Here is a 24,698-nt window from a genome sequence, read left to right as displayed (position 1 = left end):
AAATTTTTTGTGTGATAAAGAACCCCCTGAAGGTCTGGTGAAGCCTATGGGTACATTTGAAAAAGTCTAATTTGCAGATAAACCCCATTTGACACCTGCTACATCTAGTGCTGTAAAGAAAACCAAAATTAAAGCAGAGCCGTATAAATTTTAAAACGGTCAGTGCCCTCCTCAGGACAACTAGATGTCCTCAAAAAATTCAAGGCAGTTCTCCATAAATAAAGGGAGCTCAATTCAGTTCATTGAAGTTTGAGAATGGCTTCAGTAAACGGAGATGAATACACATGTAATGGGTAAAAATATCACAAAATTTTCACCCGAATATTGAAGTTCTGCCCTTTTTTGTTTGATTTCCACTGGTTACATTGGAATTTCAATTTTATATAAGACTTTGGCTATATTCACATCTGTGTTCAAGGCTCCAACTCTACATACCTACCGAAATCCAGTGACAAACCCATTTGGAGGATAGTGGCATGCATGGGGACCAGGTTAGGAACCTCGGCTGTTCTAAATCCACTTGACAAGATTACACATGACAATTTTAATTGAAGACCGCTAAATGTGAGTAATTGGAAGCAGGAAACGTGATCAAGTAAGCATCAGAGTGACTTTAACAACCGGGTAAAACCATTTCCTAAACAGCAGGTATAGTGGAGTGTTCCTGGTATGTAATGGTTTTTACCTTAAAAAGTGATCCAAGAAAAAAAATTCCATGAACTGGAGAGCGGGTCATGAGCACCGGAGGATCAATGATATATTATATATATATATATATATATATATATTATATATTATATATATTATATAATATATATAATATATATATATATATATTATATATTATATATATTATATAATATATATAATATATATATATATATATGCAGTAATGGCTAGTCCATCTGGTCTAATCCCAAAGAATAGATACTATAGCACAAGACTCTGAGGACCAAATGATGAAAGTGACTTGTAAAGGGGGGGGGTTGAAGTTCATGGGCAGTGGTTACTATCTATCAAAAGTGCTACAAGAAAAACCTGTGAACCATTATTAAAAAAAAAAAAAAAAATTTAAAAAAGGAGTTGCAAGCAAGCTAAGGCTCGGTTATGTGCATGGTGAGCAAAGGTATGCCCATCTGCTCTGATCCCATTGAAGAGGTACCGCAGCACCAATTGCTAGAAGGTTAAAGTTTAATCCCTTTTTTTGTACATTATGTAAACAGCTGGGTATGTATGTGACCAATGTTCTCTGGGGAAACCCTGGGTGCTTGCATTCATGTAGGATGTTTTTCTGACATGTACCACCTACCCAACAATTATTAACTTATATCTAATTGCCTCCTTCAGCAGAAAAATGCAGCTTGCGAGACTGCAAACACTGTTCAAAAATGATTTGAGGGACATGACAAAGAGCTCAATGTGTTGACTTGGGCTCCAAATTCCCCAATCCAATCAAGCATGTGCAAGTTCGATCTATAGAGACCATACTTTGCAGCTTACAGGATTTAAAGTATCAGTTGCTAATGTCCTGGTGCCAGATACCATAGGACAACTGCCTCAACGGGTCAGAGTTGTTTTGGCAGCACAAGGAAGACCTATACAATATGCATGATGAGAAACTTTCTAAATACATTACATTATCTTGTAGCATTACATGGAAGCCCTGCTAATAAAAGAATAATCGGACATACACTGGCTCACAAAGGAGGCCAAAAAGACACACTATTAGGATCAGTTTGATAGACCAGGAAACCCTTGGAAAAACCCAAACATAAGCCCTCAAAAGAATGTGAATAGAGCCTAAGGTAAACAAAATATTATATGCAAGAATTTTTTTTTTTACCTTATATGGATATATGAAAACTAAAAAAAAAACTTAGACCCGTTACTTTGTGACCACTAGAGGTTAGAAGATTCACCTGACAGTCATCTGTTGAAGTCAGTTTGACCCATCTAGACTATGGTTGAGTCTGAAAATTTTACAGACACTAGGCCCCCTACAAATGACATGAAGAAAGGATCTCTTACATATAATATAAAAGAGGCTTAAAGAGAACCTACAGAAACCTGCGAACAATGCAATAAAAGTAGCAGAGATTAGACTTTTTGTCATATACATATTAACAGAAAAATCCAACTATTTCTTTCAGTATTAGGCTAAGTTTCCACTTGGTTTTTTTTCTGGCAGTTTTTGGAGATCGGCCACTGCAGGTTTGAGCCAAAATCAGAAGTGGATCCATAAGGGAAGAGGACTGTAAGTTAGGAAATCATTTTTAGTCTAAAATATAGTACTTTTAAAGGTTTAATCTGCTATATTAGGTCATTCGAGTCGCTTATACGCCCAGTCAGCACACGGAGGAGAGATTTTGCCTTACTGCTCCAGTACTTCTAGCTTCTCCCTCCTCCTTCTCCTGCTTATATAATACATTGTTGCTCATATAATAATATCCGGTGGATTCAGTCTCCTCCCACACAATTACTTCTTCCAGCTAAGAAGCAGGAAGCCTGTCAAAGTTGTCAAAATAGTGATCCCGAGATCCAAGGGGCGTGGTTTAGCTATGGCGGTGTGAGGTTACACCGTTGAGCTCATCAGCTGGGTCCCAGGTCAGCTTGCAAATATTCCTCCCAGCCGATTGCTGCCTTCTCCGGATTCCCTTTGATTCCCCTTAAGTGCTGGGTTGGTAGCCAGTTACTGGACATAGTAACATCCCCTGAACAGGTCTCATCGGAGCCTGTCCCCCCCTCCCCCCACCTCTTCAAGCGACCAACTACTGATAACTATCTGATAAGCATCCGATAATTATCCTCTATACCTTAGACTGGATCTAGTGGAGCGGGGTGGGTGATGACAGCTCGCCGGCGCTCAGCTGTGAGTCTTTCGCACCGCACATCACAGCGTTTCAGGATCCTGGAAGCGGCCCGACACAGAGGACCAGCCGGACTAGCTAGGTAAGCTGACCGATCAGCTGACATTGAAGCTGGCAGCATGAACCCTCGCAAGACTCCTAAATCTACTGGCCTGGATCGTTTCCTCGTGCAGACACAGAGTGTTCAAGAGGGTGCAATGGCAGCTGAGCAACAGAGCGCTGAAGGCCAGGATGGAGAACTAAAAGGCAATAAACCTGCTGAAGAACCCAGGGGATGTTGACAGCAATAAGGACAAGGGAAAACGAGATAAAGGTAATGAACCCTTATCTAATACTATTGACTGTCTTGCACTACCTGAGCTAGACACTGCAGCTCCACAGGGGGCTAGCAAAAAGGCTGTGCAAAGCCCAAGAAAGAACCCAGAGGATATCTTTAAGGGGAAAGTAGAAATACATGGAATAAAAAACTGGCAACCAGACATCTCAATAAGGCCAAAGGAGGAGAGGAGAAGGGAAGAAATTGAATTTAAAAAAACACATATACTGGGAGAGAAAGTGAAAGTGTGACAAATCCAGAATTTTTATTACTACGTTCACTTATTCAAGCATTACCTTCAAAAAATTACTTAGATAGCGCAGTAAAACATATCGAACAAACACAGCAGAAAGCTGTTGCAGAGATAAGAGCGGACATTCAAGAATTAGCGACTCGTATAACCGCAACAGAGAAGATGAACACGGAGATAGATGTGAGTAACTACATTAGAAGCAAAAACCACTAAAATATCGGAACAAATGCAATATTTCTCACTATGCCTAGATGATCAGGAAAATAGAGGGAGGAGAAATAATATCAGACTGAAAGGTCTCCCAGAGTTACAAAAGCAAGATGATCTTCAGAGACGTGTAATGGAATTACTCAATAAGATATCTGGGCGCCCTCTAGAAGCCACTTTTTTGATAGAGTACATAGAGTGGCATCATGGGATAAACGTAATCCACAGAGACAGAGATGTAATATGCAGATTACATTACTACAGGGATAAAGAGATGATTATGAGAGGCGCAAGACAAATGGACTCAATAGAATTTGAAGGAGCGCAAATCCGTGTTTTTGCCGATTTTTCAAGCCGTATGTTGCAAATGAGACGCCTTATGCATCAATTACTGATAAAAATTAAGGATTCAGGAGCTACTTATCATTTGGGTCATCCATTTCATCTGATAGTGAAAAAAAGAACAGAAATATTTATCTTGAATAAACATGAGGATTTGCCGGAATTATACTCTTTTTAAACATAGGGCCTATAGACATACCGAACTGGCTAGAATGTTTCCCAATATTAGGTCAACGGAAGGATAGGATCAATGATCCGCCTGCTTGTGAAATCTCTATCTAAAGGACTTATTTCAGGGCAGAATTTACATCGAATGCATAGATATGCTGATTTTTTTTTTTTTATGGTGGTTATGTTTGGCCCTCTTTCTTTACTTTTTCTGGTTAAGTAAATGGTTAATGGCGAAGAGGATAAGAATTTATTAAAGCATATATCACTGGGGGCCTTCTGATGTGTTCATATATGGTTTTCCACAACCCTATTAATTTTAGTATATATATATATATATATATATATATATATATATACATACACACATACATATATACACATACATACATATACACACACACACACACACTAGCTGAGTACCCGGCGTTGCCCGGTTTTTCCTTCCTTATCCTTGTTGGGGAGGAAAATCAAAAAAGGAGGAAGCTTTTGACTTCATATCCCGACCTCCTATCCAATCCTCCTATCCCGTCCTCCTATCCCGTCCCCCTATCCCGTCCCCCTATCCCGACCATCCCGTCCTCCTATCTTGACCTCCTATCTCAAACTCCTATCCCGACCTCCCATCCCGTCCTCATATCCCGACCCGTAATATGTGTACCAGGTAATGAAATAGCTCCAGTTGTACGGAAATTAAATGGGAACATTAATGTCCCATGCAAATCAATGGGAAATGTAACAAAAACCCCGACCCTCACAAATGGGGTAGTTCAGGGTTAAATTAACTATCCTATATTTTAAGTGGACATATAAGTAACAGGTGACCAAGTATTATCGAAATATCTCCAGCCATTTGGAAGTTATGCAGTAACATATTTCCCATTGACTTGCATGGGACTTTAAACATAAGCCCCGCCCCTGGCAAATGGGGGTGAGTAAGGGTTAAATCACCTAGCCTATGTTTGTTGTTGACATATAAGTGACACGTGTGCCAAGTTTCATGTTAATATCTTTAGCAGTTTGAAAGTTTTTGTGGAACATACACACATACATACACACACACGCATTGAGTATATATATATATATACATACATATATATATATATATATATATACATATATATATATATATATATAAATATATGAGAGAGAGAGAGAGAGAGAGAGAGAGAGAGAGAGAGAGAGAGAGAGAGAGAGAGAGAGAGAGAGAGAGAGAGAGAGAGAGAGAGAGAAAAAGTAGCAGGAAGTATATACCCCGCAATAGGGGTGGGGGCGCTTTGTATTTTTTATTTATTTATTTTTTACGCCGGTTGTGTCTCTTGGGGTTCTGTTTCAATAAAGCATACATTGCAATAGAGTGGAGACAAGAAGAGTGAGGAGGGAGCAATGGGGAAAATAGGTAAAATAAACATAGGATCTTTCAATGTGAGGGGACTGCACGATGCAGGAAAGAGGTCAATTTTGGGGAAATTACTCAAAAAAGAAGGCTTAGACGTGATCTTCCTACAAGAGACACACTATAAATCCTCCGATCAATTCAAATTAACATATAAACCATACACACTGGCATACCATAGCTACACAGATAATGTAAAAGCAAGAAGTACAAGTATATTAATATCTCCGAATGTTCCATGGGAATTTTTGGGGAGTATCATGGACTCTGAAGGCTTATAGCTGTTAAAGGCGTAATTGGAATGCAGAAAATTACTTTTGCGTCTGTATACCTCCCCAATATAAAACAAGACCAAGCATTGAATCAAATATTGAATAAGTTAGAAGGATTTGTGGAGGGTATGCTAGTTTTGGGAGGAGATTTTAATTTTGCAATAGACCCAAAGTTGGATACCTCGAGAGGTATGTCACATGTTAGATTAACGAACCTTCTGCAGTGTAAAAAAGCTCTGCATGGTCTTCGATTGGTGGATGTGTGGCGAGTCTTATATCCAAGCGAAAGATTATTCATAGTACACGACTTTCTCAAGGATTGATAATTTTTTTATGAAGCAACAGGATTTAGACTCCCTCCACTCCACATCAATCGATATTTTTATCAATGCATGGCCAGCGAATATAATAGTATCGATCAATATGCCAACGATGACTCCCAGAGAATGGAGTTGGCGATTAAACCCTCTCCTTCTTCAAGACGAAGAGGTATTAAAAGACCTTATAAACAGATAAAAGAATATTTTGAAATAAACAACACTGACGGAAACTCCCCAGTGGTGGTTTGGGAAGCACACAAGTGTGTAGCTAGGGGTATATTGGTTAAACACGGGTCACAAATAAAAAAATAAAAAACACACAAAATAAACAAACTGTTAGAAGAATTGAGGAGTTTAGAAGTGATCCATAAAAGTGGAACTAACCCTGAAATAAGTATAGCAGTGCGATATAAAAGAGAAGAACAGACAAATTTTGGTAGATGAAGCGAAGAGAAAAATACTAAACAATCGAAGTAAGATGTACGAATCTAGTAATAAGATTGGTAAATCACTAGCGGAAGCGGCCAAAGCCCAAGCATCAAGGTCATATATAGCTAAAATACACCACAATTCGAAGGGTATGGTCTATAAATTAGAAGAGATAGAAGAAGCTTTAAGAAATTACTATAAAAATCTTTATAATCAATGAACATAACCCAATAACTCTTTGCAAAAAAGTTTGTGAAAAAGTAAAGGATTACATAGCTAACTCTGGTCTGCCTCAATTAAATAGTAAGGAAATAGAACTGTTAGAAAAGGAAATAACACAGGAAGAATTAGACCAAGTGATAAACCAAACTTAGGTTGAAAAAGCACCGGGCCCAGATGGCCTAACACTGGGATATTATAAACATCTACGAAGTACCTTGAACCCATTTTTCTTAAAAATGTTTAATTGTATTTCACAGGGTTTCACATTCCTCAGAGACATGACTAGAGCACACATAACGGTGATTCCAAAAGAGGGGAAGATCCGGCACAATGCATGAGTTACCGTCCAAACTCAATATAGATCTGAAGCTATTTTCGAAGATTCTGGCAAGTAGGTTTTCAATAGTTTTGAGTAGGCTAATACATCCAGACCAAGTGGGCTTTTTGGCAGGGAAGGAAAAAAGAGATAACACCATCCGCACCATTAATCTGATCCAGTTCGCCCAGTCAAAGAAAATACCTTTAATGTTACCAACTGATGCAGAAAAAGCCTTTGACTGGGTGAACTGGATATTCATGGAAGAAACAATGAGATATATAGGAGGAAAAATATAGATAAATACAGGAAAAATTCTTGAAATGGACTTTGGTAATGTATCAATCCCCATCGGCTAAGGTCAGATTAAATGGGATACTATCTGAGGAGTTCCCTATAGGGAATGGGACAAGACAGGGGTGCCCTCTCTCCCCTTTGATCTTTATTTTGACATTGGAACCATTTCTTTGTAAGATACGGGCGAATGAGGATATAAGAGGAGTAACCGTACAGAGAGTAAAAGCATAAGGTAGCAGCTTTTGCTGACGACCTGATATTTTACATCTCAGAACCAGTAATTTCGTTGCCATCATTGATGAAGGAGTTGGAATTATATGCACGATTGTCTAATTATAAAATTAACTATGGGAAGTCTGAAGCGTTGAATGTTTCTCTCCACAACATACAAAGCGTTTAGCTTTAAATGGGCGAAACAAGCTATTAAATTATTAGGAGTCTGGATTCCGGCAGACTTAAAGGCATTATATAAGTTAAATTTCCTACCGTTGATTGCGCAGACTCAAAATATGTGCAACAAATGGTCAGGGAATTTGTTTTCGTGGTTTGGCAGATCTGCCCTTTTTAAAACGTCTATTCTACCAAAAATATTGTATGCTTTTCAATGTATTCCGGTGGAGATTCCAAACTCCTTCTTCAAAACCATGGCAACAATTCAAAGAAATTTCATCTGGGGAGGGAAAAAACCACGACTGAAAAAAGAGTTACTATGTCGACCAAAGGATGTGGGGGAGATAGGGCAACCAGATCTAAGGGGCTACTATATAGCCTGATTGTTGGTAAGAGTGCTTGAATGGTGCAGAAAGGAAGATAAGAAGCTCTGGGCGATGATTGAGCAAGCTGAAACATTAATACCCCTTAGCTGTCTTCCATGGTGTAATAAAAGTAGAGATAAAGGAGTTAAGAAAACATCCAATAATTGTGCCAACTTTAGCTGCATGTAATGATTCTAGAATACGGAGACAGCTACTCCCCTTAAATTCGTCTATGAGCCCGATAATTGGGAACCCTAAGTTCTCGCCAGGATTGAATGACCCGATTTTCCGTCGGTGGGTAGAAGAGGATAAGTACAGGGTATGTCAATTGAGAAAATAGACACAGGGGAATGGATTAACATGTTTGAAGAGTGTACACCAAGACCATTAGGGTACTGGCGAGCTATGCAGTTAAGATACTTCTTGAATACATTGCCAAGCCCAGATTCATATAGACAACAAACAATAAAATTTGAGGAATTATGCATGAATAAAAACGTGAAAAACGCACTCTCAAATATAGACAAAATGTGGTTAAGGACATTAGGAGACTCACTCCCCACTTTCACAGAGAAGTGGGAAAAAGATTTAAATATTCAGCTGGGCCAAGCACAATGGACTAAGATCTTTCATTTGGCTCATTGTTCATCAGTTAGTGTGAAAAATCAAGAGGCCAATTATAGGACAGTGACAAGATGGTATCATGTCCTGACACAAATACATAAAATGCTTGCCAAAAAAAAGCAACAAATGCTGCATTGTGGAATTAATGAGGGAAATATACTTCATATTTTTTGGTCCTGCCCAAAACTAACAAATTACTGGGTGAAGGTAAGAGAGGAGATCTAAAAAATAACAAAAAAAAGAAACGCCACAAGATCCAGCTTTCTTTCTGTTACAACATAATGATATACCATTAGCTAGGTATAAGAACTCGCTTTTGAGTATACTAATACAGACTGCCAGGAGCATTATGGAGACAGGAAAAGACCCCCTCTATGGCCTTATGGTTTCGTAAGGTTAATGATTTGAGATACTTGGAGAATTTAAGATCAGCCCGTCAAGATACCTGTTCAGAATTTTTTGCAACTTGGTCCCCATGGGTTCAGTTTCAGGAATCAACAAAGTTTAAGGAATTGTCTTTAGAAGGACCTTAGAAGAAGGGGAGGAGGGAAGAAGGAGAGGGGGAAAGGAGAGGGGGAAAGGAGAGGGAAAGGAAAGAAAGGGAAATGAGAGAAGGGGAAAGGAAAAAGGAAGGTGAAGAAGGGGGGAAAAAAAGAGAAAAAAAAAGAGGGAAGAGAAAAGAGGAGAGAGATACAAGCGGCTTTTTGAGGTGGGTAAGGGTCTAGAAAGGGGAGGGGGGCATTTGACGTTGGACAGTTATATGATGAGCAGTTACTTATATTCAATGATTTGAAGTAATTTAAGTTAAAAAAAAAAAGAAAGGGGAAAAAGGGGAAAGAGAAAGAAAGGGAAAATGTTTTAGTAAAAAGATTTATTCACACCTCTCTCTGTTTAGGCAGTCAGAAAAGTTATATGACGGCATGGCAAGAGAGAATATGCTATTGGTTACTTATTTTTTCCTCATTGTTTATTTTTCTTTTTTTCTTTCTATATATAATAAGCCTATAATGAAGTAATGTAACTACTGTACTGCGTGTGTTGACAGTGTATAAAAAGTAAAAATAATTAAAATAGTGATCATTTACTGCTGCCGACTAGAGCCCAACTTCAGTCTTTTCAGAGTTTTTTAACTAGTTTAGAGATGAAAATGTTAACTTTTCCTAATTAAATATATTGTAGAACACTTTTTATACTCTAACCTTTATTTAACTCATGTGGTTTCCCAGGAGGTGAAGTCCCTTGAAAGTGTTCCCCAGTCAATTCAGCACTGAATAATTTTAAGTGATTAACTAAATGGCCATATAGTCTACATATAGACATTGGCCCTCATTTACTAAGAGTGGAGTGTAGGTTTCTTTGTGGGTTTTAATCCCCTACAATTTATTTTCCATGGTATTTACTAAGGTTTCCCTACATTTTCCACTTTCCCTACACTTTGCTTTTTTTTTTTACACATGCTCTGATCTCTCTGGCTTCCTCAGCTCAAATGCACCACATTTTATGTGGAAACCTTAGTAAATATGTTGGGTTTTTGCGAATATGTTGGGAACATGCCCCTTTTGAGAGACCACACCCATTTCCCGACAGCCACGCCCCTTTTTTTTGGGGGGGGGGTCATAGCAAAATGGAGAGTTAGTCGGACTTTTTTAATTTTGGCGCAAATTCTGGTGCAAAATCTGGCGCAGACAGAATTTCTGCCATAATGCGACAGAATCTCGGGTTTGCAATAGTAAATGAGGGCCATTGTGTTCACAAAAAGTTGAACTTTTTGTAAACCAATAAGATAAAAACTTAAATTAAAAAAATAATTTGCTAGTTTTGTCAAAGTCCAGATGTATGGGAAGAAGTTACGAACAGCTTTGCAAACATTGCCAAAATTCAGAAAATTTTGTAATGGGGAAAAGTTGCCTGTTCATAGGCAGAAATTTAAGTCATGATAATAGAACTCCATTGCGAAAGGAGGTGTTTAGCCTAATATTTACGGTTTGTTGCAGAGTGTTTGTAGTAAAAAGATTTACTTAGCGGAACATATGGCAAAAGGAGACTCACTCTTAAAGGCTGTGGCCACATTTGGCCTAACAGTGGTGCATACAGTGGGGCAAAAAAGTAGTCAGCCGCCAATTGTGCAAGTTCTCCCACTTAAAAGATGAGAGGCCTGTAATTTTCATCATAGGTATTACCTCAATTATTCTCACGATACATGGTCCCATTAATTATTTCCTTTATACAGATCAGTCATCCTGGTCCCTTAGCAGAAAAAGTGCCCCAAAGCATGATGTTTCCACCCCCATGCTTCACAGTAGGTATGGTGTTCTTTGGATGCAACTCAGCATTCTTTCTCTTGCAAACACAACAAGTTGAGTTTTTACCAAAAAGTTCTACTGATATATTCTCCCAATACTCTTCTGGATCATTCAAATGCTCTATAGAAAACTTCAGACGGGCCAGGACATGTACTGGCTTAAACAGGGGGACACGTTTGGACTGCACGATTTGAGTCCCTGGCGGCATAGTGTGTTACTGATGGTAGCGTTTGTTACTTTGGTCCCAACTCTCTGCAAGTCATTCACTAGGTCCCCATGTGGTTCTGGGATTTATGCTCAACGTTCTTGTGATCATTTTGACACCACTGGGTGAGCTTTTGCGTGGAGCCCATGTCTGTCTTCCATTTTCTAATAATTGCTCCCACAGTTGATTTCTTCGAACCAAGATACTTGCCTATTGCAGATTCAGTCTTTTCAGCCTGGTGCAGGTTTACAATTTTTTTTCTGTGTCCTTTGACAGCTCTTTGGTCTTGGCCATAGTGGAGTTTGGAGTGTGACTGTTTGAACTTGTTATCAGAATAAAAAACACCTGTCCTAAACCTCAAACAGGTGTCATTAATACAGGTAACGTATGTAGGACAGAGGAGACTCTTAAAGAAGAAGTTGCAGGTCTGTGACAGCCAGAAATCTTTCTTGTTTGTAGGTGACCAAATACTTATTTTCCACCATAATTTACAAATAAATTCTTTACAAATCAGACAATGGGATTTTATGGATTTTTTTTCTCATTAGGTCTCTCATAGTTGAGGTAAAAAGATGAGAGGCCTGTAATTCATCATAGGTATAAGTGGGAGAACTTGCACAATTGGTGGCTGAGTAAATACTTTGTTGCCCCACTGTATACACTACAGAATTAGTGTACACATTTTATTGGGAAGTTCCTATACATTTTAACTGACAATACAGGTTCTGGGCAAATATAATGCTTTAATGCAATGTTTAACCCCTTAACGACGCAGGACGTATATTTACGTCCTGCGCCGGCTCCCGCATCATATCGCGTCGGTCCCAGTGCTCATCAACGGCCTGGACCCGCGGCTAATACCACACATCGCCGATCGCGGCAATGTGCGGTATAAACCCTTTAGAAGCGGCGGTCAAAGCTGACCGCCGCTTCTAAAGTGAAAGTGAAAGTGACCCGGCTCAGTCGGGCTGTTCGGGACCGACGCGGTGAAATCGCGGCGTCCTGAACAGCTGACCGGACACCGGGAGGGCCCTTACCTGCCTCCTCGGTGTCCGATCGGCGAATGACTGCTCCGTGCCTGAGATCCAGGCAGGAGCAGTCAAGCGCCAATAACACTGATCACAGGCGTGTTAATACACGCCTGTGATCAGGATGAGAGATCAGTGTGTGCAGTGTTATAGGTCCCTATGGGACCTATAACACTGCAAAAAAAAAAGTAGAAAAAAAAAAAAAGTGTTTATAAAGGTCATTTAACCCCTTCCCTAATAAAAGTTTGAATCACCCCCCTTTTCCCATAAAAAAAAAAAAAAAAAAACAGTGTAAAAAAAATAAATAAAATAAACATATGTGGTATCGCCGCGTGCGTAAATGTCCGAACTATAAAAATATATAATTAATTAAACCGCACGGTCACGTGCCAAGGATGCCTAAGTAGCCGGGGCCGAGCAGTCAGATCCCCCCACGATTAGACATTTGTCCCGCGGATAGAGGATAAGTGTCTAAAAAGTGCAGTTCCCTGGACTACCCCAGTAAACCATTTCAACCTAACTGTAGATAAAGATCTAGTCCATAAGGTATTATAGATATAAAGACCAATACGCAAAGACGCCCACTCAAAAAAAAATTTTAATATAAAAAATTAGCTGCAATATGGGAATATTTAACAAAGTATCCATTTTGACACTTTTAGCATGGTTTTAAAATAGGTTCTAGGTCATTTTCCTTCTATGGAACAACATTTTCCTCTACATTTTGTGAGAGTTGGCTTAAAACAGGAAATAAATTAGATTTGTTATTTTTTCATGGAGATTTAAAAACTGACCAATTTAGCTAAAAATGTCACCCTTTAATTCAGCCTTTACTTACATTGGTACAAACACCCCTTTTTTTAAACTGTCAATTCTAAATTGTTCTTGGAATGGAATGTATCTGAGCAGTGTTTTTTCAGCTGATACTATCTGGGCTAACTCCAGCTGTAGTATCTGGAAAAAACTATCACATAATACTAAATTAAACTCACTCTTCCAAAACCATGCAAATTGACTGGAATTACTAAATCTTCACCACTATTTTTAAGTCTCCAATGCCAAAGTCAACTTTGTAAGCCATTCTATATAAAATAAAACAACACTATTCTGTTATGATACTTAAAACTAAAATCACTTATTTTGGAACTATTAGATAAGTCTGTTGTGATCCACATTCTATAAAGGAAAAAAAATGCTATCTTATGCAATATTCCTACCACACCTTGAATCCAACCAGGGCTGTTGGAAGGAATTTGGGGGCCCCAAGCAAAATAGACATGGATGCCCCCCTCCACCCCATCCCCACCTTACGCACGCAGTCTACAGGAACCACAGCTTCTTACGCCCCCTCCCTGTGTCCTTCTTACTCCCCCCCTCCCTCCCTGTGTCCTTCTTACTCCCCCCTCCCTCCCTGTGTCCTTCTTACTTCCCTCTCCCTACCCTACCTATGTTCTCAGTTATCTCCTCTGACTCCTTCCCTGGACCCTGTAGCAAGGCAGAGCTCCTCTACCTTCTGGCTGTTACTCGGCCGGACTGAAAGGAAGTGAGCACTCGGCCGGATTGACAGCCAGGAGGAGCTCGGCCATGCTACAGGGAAGGGGAGGAACTCAGCTTGGGGCCCCGGGCCAGCTCAGGGCCCCAAGCAATTGCTTGGTTTGCCTGTCCTTTAGCGAAGGGCCCGAGTCCAACAACATAGAATAACTTAAAGGTAAATTATTTCAATACGCTGTGATGGCTCCACTTCTGGTTTTGGCTAAAAATCATCACCAAAATAAGGACCAAATACTGAACAAAATACTTTGTGTGAAGGAAGCCTCAGGGAGACAAAATAATAGCCACGTGTACAACACAGATATATACAGGAGAGAGACATAGTGAGAGAACGAGACAGAGATTTGCACCAATGAGCCTAACAAACCTGCCAATCATGAGCAGGATTAGTAGGGGAGAGGGGTTTCTGCATACTGTGGTGCTCCAGCATAAAGAAGAGTTTTATAATTAAGGAATATAAAAAAAGCAGTGCAGCAATCACTGGGCTATGGGGTAATCAATGACAACCTTTATTCAGGGTTTGCTACAGGTCGAGGAAGGGAGGGGAAAAAAAAAATGAATAATAACAAAGCTCAGAGCAAGAGTGTGAAGATTTGTTTAATGGCAAATACCACTTGGTCATGCCTGCTGACACATAACCAAGTGGTAATATCCCAGAAACGGTTTCTTCCGCAGTAGTAATTACTTAAACATAATTATAGCTCAAAAACACTCCAAATTGTTGTTTGTAAACATAGTCTAAAATGTCATTAGGGTAAACAATATACACACAGATGTAACCAGTGTCATCTTTATTCCCGATACATTAACATTTTTACTGCACTCCTGAGGTTGAAATATTCTAACACATTGTACAATCCTAATGATACAATTATACTGCTCAAAAAAAATTAAGGGAAAACGAAGATAACACATCCTAGATCTGAATGAACTAATCGTCTGAAATACTTTAATCTTTACATAGTTGAATGTGCCGACAACAAAATCACACAAAAATGATCAATGGAAATCAAATTTATTAACCCCCCCCCCGCACCCCCCCCCCCCCCCAAGAAATGCCACACCACACCATTACTGACCCACCGCAAAACTGGTCATGTTGGAGGATGTTGCAGGCATCAGAACATCCTCCACAGCGTCTCCCGAGTCTCATGTCTTTCACATGTGTTCAGTGTGAACCTGCTTTTATCTGTGAAGAGCACAGGCTGCCAGTGGCGAACTTTCCAATCTTGGTGCTCTCTGGCAAATGCCAAACATCCTGCACGGTGTTGGGCTGTAAGCACAACCCCAACCTGTGGATGTCTGGCCCCATACCCCCTTCATGGAGTCCGTTTCTGATAGTTTGAGTGGACACCTGTACATTTGTGGCCTGCTGGAGGTTATTTTGTAGGGCTCTGGCAGTGCTCCTCCTGCTCCTCCTTGCACCAAGGTTAAGGTAGTGGTCCTGCTGCTGGGTTGCTGCCCTCCTAAAGCCTCCTCTACGTCTCCTGATGTACTAACCTGTCTCCTGGTAGTGCCTCCATGCTCTGAACATTACGCTGACAGACACAGCAAACCTTCTTGCCACAGCTCGCATTGATGTGCCATCCTGGATGAGCTACACTACCTGAGCCACTTGTGTGGGTTGTAGACTCTGTCTCATGCTACCACTAGAGTGAAAGCACCGCCAGCATTCAAAAGTGACCAAAACTTCAGCAAGGAAGCATAGGAACTGAGAAGTGGTCTGTGGTATCCACCTGTAGAACCACTCCTTTATTGGGGGCGTTTTGCTAATTGCCTATAATTTCCATCTGTTGTCTGTACCATTTGCATAACATCATGTGAAATTGATTGTCAGTGTTGCTTCCTCAGTGGAGAATGTGATTTCACAGAAGTGTGATTGACTTGGAGTTACGTTGTGTTGTTTAAGTGTTCCTTTCATTTTTTTTGAGCAGGGTATTTTTCAATTACTGGTACTAAGGACACGATAAAAAAAAATGAATAATGAAATAATTATCTAATGGTGCTAAACTTAAAGGGGTTATCCAGGGATAGAAAAACCACAGCTAATTTCTTTCAAAAACAGCTCCACATCTGTCTCCAGGTTGGGTGTTTTAAAATTTGGCTCATTTCACTTCAGTGGAACTGAGATGCAGAACCACACCCAACCTGGAGACAGGCGGGGAGCTGTTTTTGAAAGAAATTAGCTGTGTTTTTCTATTCCTGAATAACTCCTTTAACATGATCAAGATTACCACAGCTACATTATATACACACATAAAAAAAAAAAAAAACACTTAAACACAATGTAACTCAAAGTCAATCACACTTCTGTAAAATTACACTGTCCACTCAGGAAGCAACACTGATTGCCTATAATTTCCACCTGTAGTTCCATTTGCACAACAGCATGTGAAATTAATTGTCAATTAGCAAGACATCCCCCCCAATAAAGGAGTGGTTCTGCAGGTGGTGACCACAGACCACTTCTCAGTTCCTATGCTTCCTGGCTGATGTTTTGGTCACTTTTGAATGCTGGCGGTGCTTTCACTCTAGTGGTAGCATGAGATGGAGTCTACAACCCACACGAGTGGCTCAAGTAATGCAGCTCATCCAGGATGGCACATCAATGCGAGCTGTGGCAAGAAGGTTTGCGGTGTCTGTCAGCGTAGTGTCCAGAGCATGGAGGCACTAGCAGGAGAAAAGCCAGTACATCAGGAGATGTGGAGGAGGTCAAAAACACTTTGTGCAAGGTGGAGCAGGAAGAGTACTGCCAGAGCCCTGCAAAATGACCTCAAGCAGGCCACAAATGTGCATATGTCCACTCAAATGGTCAGAAACAGACTCCATGAGGGTGGTATGAGGGTCCAACATCCACAGGTGGGGGTTGTGCTTACAGCCCAACACCATGCAGGATGTTTGGCATTTGCCAGAGAACACCAAGATTGGCAAATTAGTCACTGGTGCCCTGTGCTCTTCACAGATAAAAGCAGGTTCACACTGAGCACATGTGACAGATATGACAGAGTCTGGAGACGCTGTGGAGAACGTTCTGCTGCATGCAACATCCTCTAGCATGCCTGTTTTGGCAGTGGGTCAGTAATGATGTGGGGTGGCATTTCTTTGGGGGGGGGGGGGGGGGTCGCACAGCCCTCCATGTGCTTGCCAGAGGTATCCTGACTGCCATTAGGTACCGAGATGAGATCCTCAGACCCCTTTTGAGACCATATGCTGGTGCGGTTGGCCCTGGATTCCTCCTAATGCAAGACAATCCTAGACCTCATGTGGCTGGAGTGTGTCAGCAATTCCTGCAAGAGGAAGGCATTGATGCTATGAACTGGCCCGCCCGTTCCCCAGACCTGAATCAGATTGAGCACATCTGGGACATCATGTCTCGCTCCATCCACCAACGCCACGTTGCACCACAGACTGTCCAGGAGTTGGCTGAACAGTCAAGAGCATGCCCAGGTGTTGTAGGGACATCATTTGGACACGTGGAGGCCACACACTACTGAGTCTCATTTTGACTTGTTTTAAGGACATAACATCAAAGTTGGATCAGCCTGTATTGTGGTTTTCCACTTTTTGAGTGTGACTCCATATCCAGACCTCCAAGGATTGATAAATTTGATTTCCATTTATAATTTTTGTGCAATTTTGTTGTGAGCACATTCAACTATGCAAAGACGAAAGTATTTCATATGATTAGTTCATTCATTTAGCTCTAGCATGTGTTCTTATTGTTCCCTTTATTTTTTTGAGCAGTGTGTGTGTGTGTGTGTATATATATATATATATATATATATATATATATATATATATATATATACATATACATACACACACACACACACACACATATACACACACACACACACACACACACATATACATAAACACACAGCCTATAAATATAGAATGACTTGCACTGTAGGTCTCCCAATAACAAAAAGAAATCCCTATAAAGTAAACATACACACTATATTTTATATATATATATATATATATATATATATATATATATATATATATATATATACATACATATACACACACACACACACACACACATATATATTTCAAAGTCAATGCAGCACTACTTAGCCAAAAGGTGTGTGTGGTGCAAGCGCCCCGACCAGATCACAGTCCATGCAATAGAAGAAAATTGGCGCAGCACTCCAAAAATGAATAAAAAATGCGGTGAATTTATTCCTTCATGTCAAACAAAAGCGACGTTTCAGCTCCTCGATGGAGCTTTTTTCAAGCATCTGCTTGGAAAAAGCTCCATTTAGGAGCTGAAATGTCGCTTTTGTTTGACATGAAGGAATAAATTCACCGCATTTTTTATTCATTTTTGGAGTGCTGCGCCAATTTTCTTCTATATATTGCACATAGACCATAAATTTGGATCAGGTACAGACTATGGTCAGGGCCACATTTGCCACTAGGCCAGAGCAGCGCTAGATCACTGCTTAGGATGTATACAATATACAGCGATCAGATGTCCTTTTACCAGATCTGGTTCCTGCTCAGGCCTATTCATGTGTAGTGCAGCCTCTAGTGATGATATCACTAAAGGTGGGACTACACAGCAAGAAGAGCAGGAATGAGAGTGATGAGGCAGAATCTGTTCACAATGTGTTTTAGCATACTGGTTTGATTAAAAAGGCATGTTTAAAATGAGAAATGTGAACAGACCCTTTATGTACATTATGGGCAAGCTGTAGGTTGTGTTGTTTTTAATCTCTTAAAGATGAAGCCCATCCTAAAGGACAAGGCCAATTTTCATTTTTGTATTTGTGTTAAAAAAAAAACAAAAAAACGCCAATTTGTAATTGTAATTTTTTTTTATAACTACATGCACCAAAATTCGTTTGTTTAAAATGGTCATCTTCTGACCCCTATAAAACTTTATTGTTCCGCATACGGTCATGTACAAGTCCTCATTTTATGCGCCGTGGTCTGTAGTTTTTATCGGTACCTTTTTGGTTTTGATTGCTTTTTATTCATTTTTAATGATATATGAAGTGACCAAAAATGCACAATTTTGGAATTTGTTATTGTTTACGTGTACGCCGTTGTTCATGCGGTTTGGATAACCGTATATTTTAATAGTTGAATCACAGACTCACACTCAAATTCAGAAAGCATATGGAATTTTACAAACAGAAATGTGATGGGACCTATTGTAAGAACCAGTGTATTGCCTGGTGTAACCTAAAACAGAATATTGGAGTTTGCTTGGTAGTTTGAAAGAAGGAGGGGGGATTGCAAATAAGACCAGAGATGCCGTACGTTTAAAATTAGAGTGGTATTTTTCACATTCACACAGATTTCATGGAAAACACAAAGCTGTCACGCTGCCATCCACTGTAATCTCCATGCAAAATTTTCAATTTTCAACAGTACGACATTATATCCGGCTTGCTGCATATGGATAACAGTGATTGAGGAATCCTTCATGCTGAATTACATAGGCAGCAGTTATCCAACATGTAACAAATGTTAGTGAATTGTAACAGACTTGTAAACACATGGTAAAATAAGTTTTACTGAAACATTACTTAATGACCGCTTTATGATTCAGATAGATCTGCCGTAAAATAGACACAAAGGGCATAGCACCTAATGGTCACCTGTTTTACCCATCATGGAACAGACTTGTTTCCATGAGGAGAGGGGGAGGAGTTCCCAGGGGAGAGTGGGTCTTGTGGACAAGTGTGGCTGGACTCCCTCTCTGACCTGTGGCCTTGGGTAGTGCAGTGCAGTTTCTGTGTAAAAACGGATGAAGTAACGGGTGCATAAAATTGGCCTGGTTCTTAAGGTAAAAATGGGCTTGATCCTTAAGGGGTTAAATGGGTTCTTAGACAAAGTGGGGTGAGAGAGATGGAGAAGATAAATAAGGGGGTCTAGAGGGACCAACACACCCAAAGCTTCATATATCAATCTCAGCACTTTTTCCCAGTATTCCGCTAAGAGGGCAGGACCAGAATATATGAAACACTGTACCCAGTCCCACTTCACAACGCCAGCATTGAGGAGGGATGTCAGGGTTCAGTCTATTTAACAGTGGTGGAATATGATACCAGCCCATGATCAATTTATACTGAGTTTCCTTATATGCGGTACAAATTGAAGCCTTAGAGGCCCTCTCCCAAATAACCCGCCACTGAGGAAGGGTAATGGTAGTGTTGAGAGCATCCTTCCAGTGACCCATGTAGCGATGCGATGGTGGGACTCCCTCAGGAGGCTGAAGAAGCAAGGAGTAAATGTCAGAGAGAAGGCCCCTCGCCTGAGGCTCACCAAGGCACAATATTTCAAATCCAGTAGGCATAGAGACTACCTTTATGGTTATCTAGCGTGACTGTAAAGAGTTGAGCACTTTTTACATGTTATACAACTGTCCATAGCATGTCTTTTTTTTTACTGACCTCTTTTCTGTGACGGAAGTTCAGTAGTTTTTCTGGTTGCATTTGATTGTCATCCACACTCACAGCCATGTTTGTTAACTGTTGTGGACAATACGTCTGTGCTGCAGGCATTGCTGGGTTTTTTCTCCTGAAATGGCTTTGCCCCTTTTACACCCCCCGTAATGAATATTCATTAAATTGGTGTTGTTCCGTAATTGGTCGGGAGTTCCATTCTCCCCCTTTCTTTTTTGCACAGTACAAGATGACAGCGAGAGGATGGATGTCTCCTCCTGCTGTCAGCGAACCCTGCGCCCGCGGCTCACAGTGTACTGAATACCCTGTATCAGCACTGCAGATGACATTTAACACCTTCCCGGCCATGAAGACTGTGCGCACGGTCCCCATGGTGGGGGAATTAGTAACATGTCAGCCACAGCGCTATCCTGATCCCCCCTGCGGGCACACAGCTTCTCATCATGTAGTCCCCACATCAGGGAAGGAATGGTCAGCCACAGTGCGCTGTCCCCATTTTGGGGGTACTAATCATGTCGGAGAATGAACGATTTGTGACCCACAGGCACAGGGCTTCTGATCCCTGAACAGAAGCTGCCACCTCCCCCTGCAAGCACTGAAAGCCAGTGAGCCGCGGGCACTGCAGAGCTAACTGCTCACTGACTTTCAGCGCTTGCAGAGGGAGGTGACAGCTTCTGTTCTCAGATTCCCGATCGGGGAACAGAAGCCCTGTGCCCGCAGCTCACAAATCATTCATTCCCCGACATGGGGAGAATGTGCAGCGCTGCAGCTCAGAGTTAACCCTTTTCCTGATGTGGGGACATCACCTTTGAGGGGGGGGGGGGGGAAGAGAAGCAGAGCAACGCCGCGCGCTGCGGCTGAACATTGATTCCCTGATGTGAGGACTGCGGGGGGGAGCTGACCGTGTGCCCACGGGGGGGGGGGGGGGTATCATGATAACACTGCGGCTGACATGTAACCAATTCCCCCATCATGAGATCCGTGCACCCGCAAGGAGAATCACGATAGCCGATTCCCACGATTCCCCCTGCGGGCGCTCGGACCCCATGGCGGAGAAGGGGTTATGTCAGCCGCAGCGCTGATACAGGGTATTCAGTACACTGAGCCGTGGGCTCAGGACTGGCTGACAGTGGGAGGAGTCATCCATCCTCCCGCAGTCATCTTGTCAACAGACGCTGACTGGCCAACATCCTGGTCACGAGTTACGGAACCCAGATGATTGAGCTGACAAATGTGCTTACCTCACAACCAATGATAAGCACACATCTAGACCAGATAGAAGAAAAAAAAAAAAAAGGAGGCAAAAAAGTATAGTAATGAGCAGGGCAGGGAGAGGTTGTGCTAAAGGGGAAAAAAAAGCCGTCTGCAAACAGGGCTGGGCAGCAACGCAAAACAAATTGGGCAAGGCACTGAAAGAGGAGTCCGGCTACGAGGCATGCGGGGAGCTGTAGTTTCTGAAACCAAGGCAAAACGGAAATAGATGCTACACTACATGGAACAAACAAAGAGCAAGCACAAGACCAGAGATAAGAAAACTCACCTGCAAGGGTAAGTAGAAACTGAAAAAAAAAAAAAAAAAAAACACATTGGCCCCCGGAGTACCCCTTAAAAAGGGAGCCTCCTGTGCAGCTACTACTGTGCCTATGGGTTGGCGGCAAGCGGCAGACTAAGTGCACTCTGCTAGTGCCACATTAAGAAGTGCTCACCTTAGGTCAGATGAGGGCGGGAAGCAAAATTTCTGCAGCCACTGAGCTCACAGTCCCACCCCTAGTAGATAAATCTCCCTGCTGTCAGCGATAGGCATGCTGTTCCCTAAAGTGTATGCACATTTATGTGTAAAGATGCGTGTTACATGTGCAAGTGAGTCATTCATTCTGTCTGTGTGAAGTGTATGTGTACTGTACATGTGGGGTCAGTATATAGTATACATTCATATATGGGGTCAGTATGAATTTATATGTGGGGCTAACGATGGGAAGGCCTGGGGAAAGAAAAACTGCAAATTTGGGAAAAAATATTTTTTTCCTCCATTTTTATTCAAAACAGTTGAATAAAAGTTTTTTTGTGGAAAATTTAAAAAGTATATACAATGGGGGAGATTTATCAAAACCTGTGCAGAGTAAAAGTTGCCCATAGCAACCAATCAGATCGCTTCTTTCATTTTCAAAAGGGCCTGTGGAAAATGAAAGAAGCGATCTGATTGGTTGCTATGGGCAACTAGGCAACTTTTCCTTTGCACAGGTTTTGATAAATCTCCCCCATTAATATGCTCCTTTCTAATGCTAACTAATATGTTCACATCGTATTCAAACTATATAATATTTAGAGAATGCTATTTTTTAAGAAGACCAATATGCATTTCTGTCTCTAGGGGTGCTGTAGGGAAAAAAGGTTTCAGTTTAGTTTGGTTGTAGCTATGCACCATCTTGTTGGTATTACAGCAGTTTATGTTTTCAGGCTTTTAAAGACATTAAAGGGGTTATCAGGAAAAAACTTTTTATCTTAATTCTTTCAGTACTTATAAGCTTCTGAAGTTGAGTTGTTCTTTTCTGTCTAAGTGCTCTCTGATGACACGTGTCTCAGGAACCGCCCAGTTTAGAGGCAAATCCCCATAGCAAACCTCTTCTACTCTGTGCAGTTCCCGAGATAAGCAGAGATGTCAGCAGAGAGCACTGTTGCCAGACAGAAAACAACAACTCAACTTCAGCAGCTGAGAATAAGGATTAAGATTTTTTTAATAGAAGTAATTTACAAATCTGTTTAACTTTCTGGAGCCAGTTGATATAAAAAAAAAAAATCTATTTGATTCCTATTAAGGTTGTTATTTTATTTTCCTCCTCTCGGTAAAATGGTGAGACCAACATCCACAATTGAAACAATTTTAATCCCTTAACGACCAAGGACGTATATTTACGTCCTTGGCCGGCTCCCGCGATATAACGCGGGGTCACGCGGTGACCCCGCGTCATATCGGGTCGGTCCCGGGTGGCGCAAAAAAATTAGCTATCATATGGATTTTTAGGTGCAAAATTGAAAGGGTTATGATTTTTAAAAGGTGAGAAGGAAAAAACGAAAGTGCAAAAAAACGGAAAAACACGTGGTCCTTAAGGGGTTAAATAAAATAGTTTAAAATGGTTAAATAGTTTTGATAAAACTACTCAACTCAATTTATTTTATTTTTTGCAGGAAAAAACAAACCGTTTTTTCCCCATGTCTTTAAAATTTCTGGAAATTTTAAATCACTATGTGGGGCCTGTATAAAATATAAATTTATATGTGGGGTCAGTATATATTATAAGTGGATATGTGGGGGGCATTGTATTTTCTGAATTTTTTTTTTTTTTAAAGATTTTAAAAAAAAAATTAAAAAAAGGAGAAAAATACATTTTATTGTATGCGAGTAGGGAATTTTTATAGGTGTGACTCACGTCGGTGGGCATACGGGGACCTCGTGATCCTCAGTCCATTCCTAGTCAGTAAGTTTTCAGTCCATTCCTGGTCAGCTCCCTTATGCTTTCTTAGCTACACGATACTAAGGAGCTTTTGATCAAACCTTTAGAGCATGGCACAAAAACTTGCAACTTTGGTAAACCAATTTTCTTGTGTAAACATTAATAAATTCCCCCAATTGACTTTTATAGGAGAGAGCTCTTCACATGCTCTTTCATCTGTGCAGAGGTCGGTGGGCAAGGTGGGGAGGTCTTACCTATTGGAAATGGTGGATTCAATGTAGCATTATTACCAGTCATTGTACTTCTAACTGTAATGATAATGAGGAGATTACCAATTACTGTAGAACAGGAATAGCCTACCTCTTTGGCTTAAAGGCCAGATCAATAATTGCGGAGTAATTTTTGTCTTTACATTTTCCTAAAATCTTTAAAGTTCTTAAACATGTTTAACTTTAAAAATTTAAGAGGTAATTTTATTGGTCACATTTTTGTTTTCTCCACCAATGTCTTGTATTCTTATTCATACAGGAAAGCACAAAATGGTAAGAAATTAAAAGGAAGAAGCTGAACATCACCCAATAATGGTGACCTACAAAGCCACCATCTGTGCCAACCCCTTATCCTGCCAGAGTAAGACGTGTGTTTTCTCTAATGTGAAAGTCAACTTATAGTTCTATATGTACTTCTAATTAGGAATTTACAGGATACGTTCTATTGGCCGGCATGACGACTTCCTGTTTTTTTCCCTTTATTGCTGCTTATATAAAGACACAGCTGCTTTAAATCTGGAATGATTTCTTTTTGGCACACACTCCACTTTCAATGGGAATTTATCATGGCCAATCTTATGGCCATTAGCGCTCACAGATTAGAGGATAATTTCAGCTCTCGTTGGGGCCGCTAGCCTTGACAGAACTTTGTTACAAGTATACCATTCCATATTTCCAAGATTA

The 24,698-nt window shown here is 40.7% G+C and overlaps 1 protein-coding gene across 6 annotated transcripts in view; it reads right to left on the bottom strand.

Moving 5' to 3' along the window:
* Positions 1 to 24,698, bottom strand: part of TLL2 (tolloid like 2) — a 274,253-nt gene that overhangs the window by 142,073 nt on the left and 107,482 nt on the right. Inside the window, exon 1 of one of the 6 annotated variants that reach the window (XM_056530360.1) lies at positions 22,812 to 22,926. The exons of 3 other annotated variants lie outside the window; for them this stretch is intronic. The gene's annotated coding sequence lies outside the window, so the exon portion shown is untranslated. Of the gene's footprint in view, positions 1 to 20,281; positions 20,590 to 21,999; positions 22,153 to 22,811; positions 22,927 to 24,698 lie in introns of those variants that run through there. 2 more of the 6 variants (XM_056530358.1, XM_056530359.1) reach the window with 2 other exon arrangements.

Source organism: Hyla sarda, chromosome 7, assembly GCF_029499605.1.
Source record: "Hyla sarda isolate aHylSar1 chromosome 7, aHylSar1.hap1, whole genome shotgun sequence".
NCBI lineage: Eukaryota > Metazoa > Chordata > Amphibia > Anura > Hylidae > Hyla > Hyla sarda.
Note: the sequence above shows the minus strand (reverse complement) of the source record. Positions and strands in the feature narration are given on the sequence as shown.